Here is a 9791-nt window from a genome sequence, read left to right on the forward strand (position 1 = left end):
CTCTCTTTTCTTTGCTTCCTTGCAGATTATTTTTTTGTTCTCTGCTGCGTACTTTTTTTTACGTTATTCTTTTTTCCCTTTCCCCCCTTTCATCTTCCTCAACTCCCCTAAGCAGTCTATAGTTAAGCATGTATAAGTTTATATATATACTTATATACTCACCCCCCACATATATATTCACACCCGCCCACAGACCCATTCACACATATACATCTCTATACACACATACATAGAGCAACATGCAGATATATCTACGTATACTCAGACTCAGATACATATATACATACTCACCCACATACCCACACCTATCCACATCCACACACCCCCTCCACACACACATGAACACACGTATCCACCCCCATGCAAAACGCATCCAAAACAACAGCTATGTGGCTGACAAATAAGATTTCTCTTTTATTTGAATCTTCAAGTTTGACTTATCTCTTCTTTCTCATTCCTGCTCTTTGCTTTAATTCTGCTCCTTAACTTGCCTTGCTATTACTAAACCTTCCTCCACCTATAGATCCTTCCCGTTTCTTCTTCTGACACCCTTTGCTTCCTCCTCTGTCCATCTCTCTCCCATTATTTCTTTGTAGATTTTGGAGGATGATATTTCCTTTATATTATGTATATATGTTGCCTATGCCACCTATTCCTGATGGGAGCAGGTTTTTGAGAACTAGGAGTACTCCTTGTCCCCTCTAATGCCTCTGTGTCTATTCTTCCTCTGTACCAAATTTGTATAACATAATTATGATTTTTACCTTTTTTTTTCTAGGTAGGTAGTTTTGCTTTTTTTTTTTTTTTTTTGAGGTATCAATTGCTGATGTCAATTTTAAACATATGGTATACATTTCCATGTAAATAACATACAATTTGTCTGTGTTAAGTTTCTTGAAATTGATATTTAATATTGGCTCTTATATGTTAAATTTTCTATTGAGGTCAGATTTGGTTGAAAGAAAGTCCTGAAAATCTGCAAGTTTGTTGAATGTCCTTTTTTTCATTCAATATTATGGATAAATTTGCTGAATATGATATTTTTGGCTTCAAGACTAGTTCTTTTGATTGCTGATATATATAGTTCTAGGGCCTGTGGTCTTTTATTGTAGCTGCTACTAAATATTGTACAATTTTAATTGTGCCTCCAGCATATTTGATTTTTTTTGTTTCTTGCAGAATTTTCTCTTTGATCTGGAGGTTTCAAAATTTGGCACTAATATTCCTGTGTGTTTTCCACAAAGGCTCTCTTTGAGGTGATGATTGGTGAATTTTTTTTTCTATTTCTACTTTCCACTCATACCAAGTTCTATCATACCAAGACAGTTTTTCTTGGATTATTTCCTGCATTATTGTGGCAAGGTTCTCTTTTTGGTCACAACTTTCTTGAAGTCCAGTTATTCTTATATTTTCTCTTCTTAATCTGTTTTCTAGATCTGTCATTTCTTATAAAATAGTTGTTATATTTTCTCATTCTTTTGTTATTTTTTGTTCTCTTATGGCTTCACTGGCTTCCCTTTGCCCAAATCTGATTTTTAAGGAGTTATTCTCATCTTTAAGATTCTATATCTCCTTTTCCAATTGCTTAACTTTTTTTTTCCATAATCTTCTTGTTTCTCTTGGATGTTTTTTTTTAGCTTTTTTTCTCAATGTTTCTCATTTGATTTTTAAATTCTTTTTTAAGTTCTTCTATAAATTCTCTCTGGGCAGGAAGCTATTTAATGTTACTCTTGGGGTAGAAGCTTTTTTTTTTTTTTTTTTTTTTTTTTTACTTCAGTGTCCTCCTCTGAGGATGAACTCTGGTCTTCCTTATTCCTATAGTAGGTTTCTATGGTTGGGTTCTTTGCAAGCTCATTTTTAAAAAATAAGAAGTATTAGTGTAAGCATCTCTAATCATGTGCAGCAGGGATGGTGCCTTTAGCTTCATTTCAGCTCTCCCCTCTGACCTGGAACCCCAAACCAAGAGCAACGTCCTGCAAGTGCCCCTAACCATCAGTGCCCCTGCCCTGCAGCTTCTTTGGATCTTCTTGGGTTGTATTGAAAAGATCCCTGTTCTGCCCCAGGTCTTCTTGATTTTTTACCAGTCTATGTTTGCCCTGAGGCAAAATTTATACTTTTATGTGGGGGAAATCTGGAGAACTTGAAATTTACTGACCTACTCCACCATCTTCCCAGAATCTTCCCTTCCAATAAATATGTATTAAATATTTACTGTGAGCCAGACACTATGCTAAGCTCTGGGCATTCCAAAAAAAAAAATCAAGATATTTTTTGCCTGTAAAGTGCTCACAGTCTGATGAGGAAGACAATGTGTAAACAACATGTACAAACAGGCAATATATAGTATAAATTAGGAAATAATCAACAAAGAGAAAGAACTCGAATTAAGGGGATTGGGAAAGGCTTCTTGAAGAAAGTAAGCTTTTACCTGGGGCTTAAAAGAAGCCAGGGAGGTCAGAAAGTAGAGATGAGGAGAAGAACCATTCCAGGTATGGGGGATAGCCAGGGAAAATGCCCACAGTCAGGAGATAGAATGTCTTAGTGTCTTGTTGAAGTGTAGCGAGAACAATGTCACTAGATTTGTGTGTGTGTGTGTGTGTGTGTGTGTGTGTGTGTGTGTGTGTGTGAGAGAGAGAGAGAGAGAGAGAGAGAGAGAGAGAGAGAGAGAGAGAGAGAGAGAGAGAGAGAGAAAGGGCAGTTTAAGGAGTAAAAATCTAGAAAGGGGATTATGAAGGATGTTGTTCATAGCCAAACAGTGAATTTTATATTTGTCTTAAAAGCCACAGGGCAGGACAGGGTAGGACAGGGAAGGGAAGAATTGTTCTGTTCTTATGATCATGGTGTGATGACTGCTTTCCAAATGCTTATAAGGACATCTTTTCGGCATTCATTCATTTCATGGGCTATATGTACATCTTGTTCTCCTCTTTGAATATTTACTTTTATCTCAGAAGATTATTAGGCTACAAAAGAAATGTGTGTTGTTGTTTTTTAAGGAGTTTCTATCAATCTACTATAAGAATAATTTAAATACACAAATATGCAAAATTTGAGGGTCTCCTGTTCCCAATACCTATATCCTTTGCAAATTTTAGTGAGCAACTTTTACTTCTGGGACCAGTGTTATCAGAAACAAACCTTCAATTAATTTTTTTTAAGATAAATTCAGTTTATGGGGTAAGCGGAGACCTTAGGATACTGTGAAACTATTAGGGTAAAGTAGGAGATGAAGGATGCCAGGTAGTAGTTTCCTATTTTGGATAATTATTTTTGTTAACCAAGTAGTATGTTTAGTTCTTTCTAAAATGATAAAGGACTACAAGTGCTATCAAGGCCCTCTAAATTTTCACACTCTGGGACAAAACCCAGCCCTCTTCTCCCTGCTTTACTTCCTACTTTACCCCTTACAGCATCATTGTGTTATATAAGTTGGGATTTCTCTTTAGAAGGAAACTAAGTCCCTTAACCTCTATATTGTTTGTCTCAAATTTCTTTTGTGTTGCCCTTGACAGTCCAGTTAGCATCTCTGTTTCCATTTCTTTATCATTACTTGCTTTATATGTCTGTTTTTAAGAACTAAAAAGAGTGGCAAGTTTTAAGAGTCTGAAGATACTAAAGGTTCTAAGATCTGAGGGTTTAGTTGAGGAAGTGCTGTCAGCCTTTTTTCAAGGAAATTTATTTCAAATGCCATTATCTGAATTCAGACCAAAAGTACTTGATTTGGGGAACTTATTTCTTGAGATAGTTTTATGCACCACTTGAGTTCTATAGGCAAGATCAGTCTAATTATTCTATGTGGAATATTTTCAAGGACACTGAAAAAGCCCCTTCCCTAGATCCAAATCACTTCCTCACCTTCTTGATGATTTAAGAAATTCCACTGTTAGAAAAATTTTCTCCTAGCTTAAGCCTGTGTCTCCTGTAAAAAGAGAAATACTGGGAAAATTTACATTTTAAGACTTTCCAGTCATTTACACATTAGTGTGAATGAATTTCTAAAATTCTTTCTTGAGAAATGGCTTTTTGTCAAAGAAGAAAAGGAGATTGCTGCAGTCTCCACCTTTCTTGATCTTTCCTTTTTCTCAAATCCTATAGAATTTTAGAGTCTAGACCAATAGCACCAAGGGTGATGGTATTTTGTATTATCTCCTGCTGAATGCAAGTTTTTCTCTTCACGTAGGTTGTGAGCACTCTCCAGGGCAAGGATGATAGAGGGCACCACGTATAAAGAAAAGCACATTGCCTTTAGAGACCAGGATCTTCCTTGGAGGTCCTTCTGGACCACTGCGTGACCTCTGAGAAGCCCCTTTTCCCTAGCTGAGTCTGTTCCCTCTTCAAAAATGTGGGGCTTGGGCAGGATGGTGATCAGAAAGCTCTCAGCTCGACCCCCGGTCTCTTGGGCTTCTTTGCACCCCCAGTTGGGCCCAGTATGGGGAGGCCAGGGCTCAGCTAACATTTACCCCTTGGCCAAAGGCAGCCAAAGTTCTAGGATTATGCATCTCCCACACTGACATTCCGTGCAAATTCTGTACACTCTTCCTTGTTGCTGAACTGTTACTGCTTGTGCCATTAGGGGGTTCAATTATGGCCTGTTATCTCTTGCTGCATTTTAATAACCTGTGCCTCAATTATGTTCTTCGATGCTGGTCATGCCCTATAAGGTGATAAAGAGATGGGTGTCCTTAGGGTTTCTCTGCTCTCTCACATCATTACATTAGCATACAGAACAGTTTCAAACCAATGGGCTGCTGTTCCTGCTCCCTTTATGGCTTTCTCTCTCTCTCTTTTACTTTGTAAAACTGAGGCAGAGAGACAGAGACAAAGACAGAGAAAGAGACAGAAAGAAAGAGAGAGAAAGAGAGAGATGGACAAAGAGAGAGACACAGAGATACAGAGAGATATAGAGAGACAGAGACAGAGAAAGACATATATAGAGACAGAGAAAGACAGGGAAAATGAGAGAGAGAGAGAGAGACAGAGAGAATTGGAGAAAGAGAGGAAAAAAAGAGAGACAGAGACAGAGAAAAAAGAGACACAGTAAGAGACATACACAGAGAGAAGGAGAGAGAGAAACAGAGACACAAACACAGAGAGACAGACAGACAGACACAGAGATAAGAAACATTCAGAGAGAAAAAGACAGAGAGAAACACAGATAGAAACAGAGAGAATGAGAGAGATAGACACCCACCCACACAGACAGAATGAGAGGCAGAGAGATTGAGAGAGATAGAGAGAAAGAAAGATAGAGACAGACAGATAGATGGAGAGACAGAGACATAGATAAAGTGAGAGAGACAGAATGAGAGAAACAGAGAGAGATAAAGAGAGAGAATGATTGACAGACAGAGAGACAGAGAGAATGAGAAAAACACAGAGAGAGAGACAGAGAGAATGAGAAAAACACAGAGAGAGAGACAGAGAGAATGAGAAAAACAGAGAGAGAGAGAGAGAGAGAGAGAGAGAGAGAGAGAGAGAGAGAGAGAGAGAGAGAGAGAGAGAGAGAGAAGGGAGGGAGGGAAGGAGGAAGAGAGAGAACTTTTGTCCTCTTCCCTCCTCCCCTGTCCCATCCATGACAAACTTTTCATTTATGTTGTGTCCTGGAGAGAGAAACTATCTATCTAATTTTCATTGCTTGGGAGAGACCAGTGAAATTCAGCAAGCCCTGTTGGAAACCTGAGGCTAGAAGGTATTTCTTTAGGAAATTTGTATTGGAAGGATACGGAGAAGATTAGCAAGGCCCCTGCACAAAGGAAATTTGTATCAGAGTATGGGCAGTGTAAGCAAGAGAGTAGAGGCAGAGAGCTTCTGGCTGGAGTCCCGGAATCTCTAAGTGGGGAAATGCCCAAGCCCAGTTGTATTCTTCCAGGATGGATATCTTCGCGAAGGTGGTTTTTGCAACATTAGAAGGGCATTATCCTGGAATTGTTCTCCACAGATGTACAGATAATGTCCAGGAGAAATGATCTACATTAGAGGAAGGGAGACATAGCGTGAACAGTCAATAAATAACCATTTTTAAAGCACCTACTATGTGTTACATTACACTAAGTGCTGGGATTACAAAAAGAAGCAGAGGATACGTTGCCTTGCCTTCAAGAAGGAAGCTCTCAGAAAACCTCAAAGCTGGTGGGATCCTCAGAGGCTGGACCTGATCAAGCATCTTTTCTTCAGCATCCCTAGACAAGCAGTTGTTCTATCTGCAGACCTCCCATGATGGAGACTTGCAGCCTCTTAACAATGTGGCCCATGAGTGCCTTTCCAGTCTTACCCTCTTACTTTCTCTCATTCTGAGATCCAGCCACACATCCTTCTTGCTGCTCCCCCACCAAAGTACTCCATCTCTGTCTTTGCACCTCCAACCTCACTGTCTTCCTTCAAGACTCATGTCAAGTTCCCTTTGTCCTTCCCCCTAGAGGCTAGGGCTCTCCCCTCTAAGATTACAACCCATCTACTCTCTGTTGTATCTCATTGCCCTTCTATTTGTCTCCTCCACTTAAATGCAAGCTTCTTCAAGGTAGGATCTTTCTTTGTGTTCCTAGAACTTGGCATAATATACCAGACACATAGTTAGTAAAAAGCTTCATGAATGCTTGTTGACTAACTGACTGACTGACCTACCCATTTCACTTGTAGACAGCATTAATTGTTATGAAGTTTTCCTTTATATAAATTCAAAAAAGCTGGAGAGCTCCAGTTTATCAATGGCCTTTCTAAAAGGGGACACCCCAAACTGACCAGGGTAGATACCTCCTGTTACATCCCATTCTGTACATCCTCATGGTCATGGATTTGGGTGACTACCCCAAGCTGGCCAAGTCTCAGCATTGGTGATGTATACCAGAGGTCGATTCTGAGGGAAAGCCGCTTAGTTTATCGGGGCCTTTCAGTTCTTTTGTCCAAATGGAAGAAGCACAAGTGGACAGGTTGTATACTCTGTTGACTCAAAGCATGTGGGAAGGCCTGCTGTAAGCTAGAAAAATTTAAATCTAACTTGAAATACAAAGCTCCTTTGGTAGGAAGGACTGTGAGATTTTTGTGTTGAACAATCCAAAAAGACTGATAGAGCTAGAAAAGGGAGATGTTTCAGAAAGGCAGGGATATGACCAGCTGCTAGTTTGTTTGGGGAGGGGGAAGGATGAGTTGTACCCTTTATTTATGCTTCCCTGTAGAAGCAACACAAGTATTTCAATAATCTCTGAAGAGTTTAAGAACAATATACTTAATTGCTATGAGTAATTTCAGAGCTCATTAATGTAATAAATCTCCAGAGAGAAATATTCTTAGTTAATGATCAGCATAAAATAAAATAGATTGAAGTCTTTCCATGTAAATGGAAGCTCTAGTTCATGGAATGGTGGACACTGTAGATAGAGACAGCCTGTTTATGAAATGGGGGAAAAATTCATTATTTTCAGACTAATAGATATTAGCCAGTCTATGGTAATGGTAATGGTGCTGTTAGAGTATTGTCTTCTTCAAGGGTGTCTACGAGTGCTCTTAGGACACAATGCAGAATTGTTATACACTGAAATATACTCATGTGGGAGAGTTCTACATACTCCCTCTTGCCCCACACAGAAACCAAGACTTTCTCCATATGTATATATTGTTTTAGTAAGCTACTCTGCGTAAGTAGCTAACTGGCATATTGGATAAAGAATCTGACCTGGAGTTAGCAAGCTCTGAGTTCAAATTCTGCCTCAAATACTTCCTGGGTGATCCTGAGAAAGTGACTTTGTGACTCAATTTTCTTATCTATAAAATTATAGTGTTGGTCTCAACAGGCTCTACAATCCCTTTGAGCTCTAAATCTCTGATCCTTGGATAAGGTTTTTGAGTAAAAAGGACCTTTTTAGTGGAAAGGACATATCACAGGACTGATCATCTTATCTCACTTCCTTATTTTACAGATAAAGACAAAAAGGTTCCAAGAGGTTAAGGCATTTGTCCAAAGTAGCCTAGATAGGGGTTTTTTATACAGGTTGAGATAGTGGAGGCAAGATTCAAACCCGTACTTTACTGATGAAAGTTCTCAATTATCAAATATTATTTATTTATTTTATATTTATTTTTCAAAATTAATTTAATTTTTAAAATTTAAAATATTTTTAAATTAAATTAAATCTTGTTTTTTTATTATGAAATTTATAACAGCAATCAGTTACTTGCCATTTACTAAATGCTTATACCTCCCCCTGGCAACCAAGCAAGCAATGAATGTTTTTGACCTCAGCTGAGCTGATCCTTGGGCAGCAGACACACAGTGAGTTTCTGGGCCTGTACTTGAAGCCCTTCCAGCCTGGTAAGATTCACCAAACCTGCTCTTTGCTGGCCCAGCTTCTAAGAGCCCAGGGTCATTTTTATATCACTTAAGGAAGCACTGGAATAGGAGGTCAGCAGAGGCTCTGATGTATTCAAAATTGCTTATAAATAGGTCTGGGGAAATGATCCCTTTATGGTCATTGCACATAGATGGCAAGCAGGAGTGTACAAGGAGAAAGGGAAAGAAAAGGGGGATTACTTTCTAACTCCTTTTGAACTAATGCCATATTTAAAATTTTTTAATTTAAATTTTCTTTTCTTTATTTCTTTTTTGGAGGCAATTGGGTTAAGTGCTTTGCCTAGGATCACACAGCTATTAAATGTTGAGGGTCTGAGGTCAAATTTGAACACAAGGTCCTCCTGGCTCCAGGGCTAGTACTCTATCCTTTGCATCACCTAGCTGCCCCTTTTTATTTAGTTAGTTTTTATGGAAGAGAGTGAAATCAGACTTTTCTTTTTTCTCCTCAATCTTTTTTTTTTTTTTTTTTTTTTTTTTTTTTTTTTTTGGTAGCTGGGCTTCTCATCTCCATCCCTCACCTGCCATTAACATCATTTTGCATGGAATATTTATTTTGTGCCTTGACATTCCAGTTAGAGTCCCAGGTCATCAGGAAGAGTCGGGAGCAGACTAGTCTCCCTCCCTCCAGCACAAAAGCCTAAATAAATAGCAAGGGCAGAACCTCCCACCTACCTAGTAGTTGACTCCTCTGAGGCTTCCTGGTGGGGGAGGCAGGGCATTGAAGGGATGCTAGCCTGCCTATTGGTGAGTTTGGGCTTAGAGTGCCTGTGCTTAAGGTTCTGTTGATGAAGGTTCTTTCTGTGCTTTGAATTTTATTTTCTAGGTAAATTCAAAACTCCCCTCTGCTCTAAATTTAATGTTGCGGGACTCTGTTACACCTTCCCAGAACCCTGCTGGGATCTGAGGCTATGAAGTAGAACGATACTCCTTTTGATTTTAGCTCTAACGAATGGCACTTTTTCCATGGCTAATGATCTGGGTCAGTTGTAGAACTGACTCTTTTACTGCTAAATCAGTTGAAAATAGGTATCTCAGGATGGGAGCCCGATGATATTTTACCTGAAGTCCCATTACCGCCAAGGTCGTATCAGTTTGGCATGCTGTTAAATTTGGGGGCAGGACTGTAAAGGCTCCAGGTGGGCTTTCCAAGTCTCTGTTGTGGTCCTTTGACGCTTGTTAGGAAGTGAGGTTTGTTCAGAGGAAAATCTGATTTTTGTAGTTTGGGCTTTTTGGGCCTAGAGTATCATTAATGTTTTGACGGCTGATGTAAGGTCTCTAGTCTGTTTCCAGTGCTAAAGAGGTTATGTTTGAGTGTGTATGTGTGTGTGTGTGTGTGTGTGTGTGTGTGTGTGTGTGTGTGTGAAGACCTGGGATAGACTAGAACTTCAGCTTGAGCCTGGCTGAGGGAGAAACTTGTTTATTAGAAATGTCTCCATGTGGGACTTTG

At 39.3% G+C, this 9791-nt stretch overlaps 1 pseudogene; it reads left to right on the top strand.

Annotated features, from left to right (window-relative positions):
• The first annotated feature begins 5691 nt into the window (after nucleotides 1-5691).
• On the top strand, nucleotides 5692-5783 carry LOC141559224 (U6 spliceosomal RNA; annotated as a pseudogene).
• The last annotated feature ends 4008 nt before the right edge of the window (nucleotides 5784-9791 follow it).

Source organism: Sminthopsis crassicaudata, chromosome 2 (genome assembly GCF_048593235.1).
Source record: "Sminthopsis crassicaudata isolate SCR6 chromosome 2, ASM4859323v1, whole genome shotgun sequence".
NCBI classification, from domain to species: Eukaryota; Metazoa; Chordata; class Mammalia; order Dasyuromorphia; family Dasyuridae; genus Sminthopsis; species Sminthopsis crassicaudata.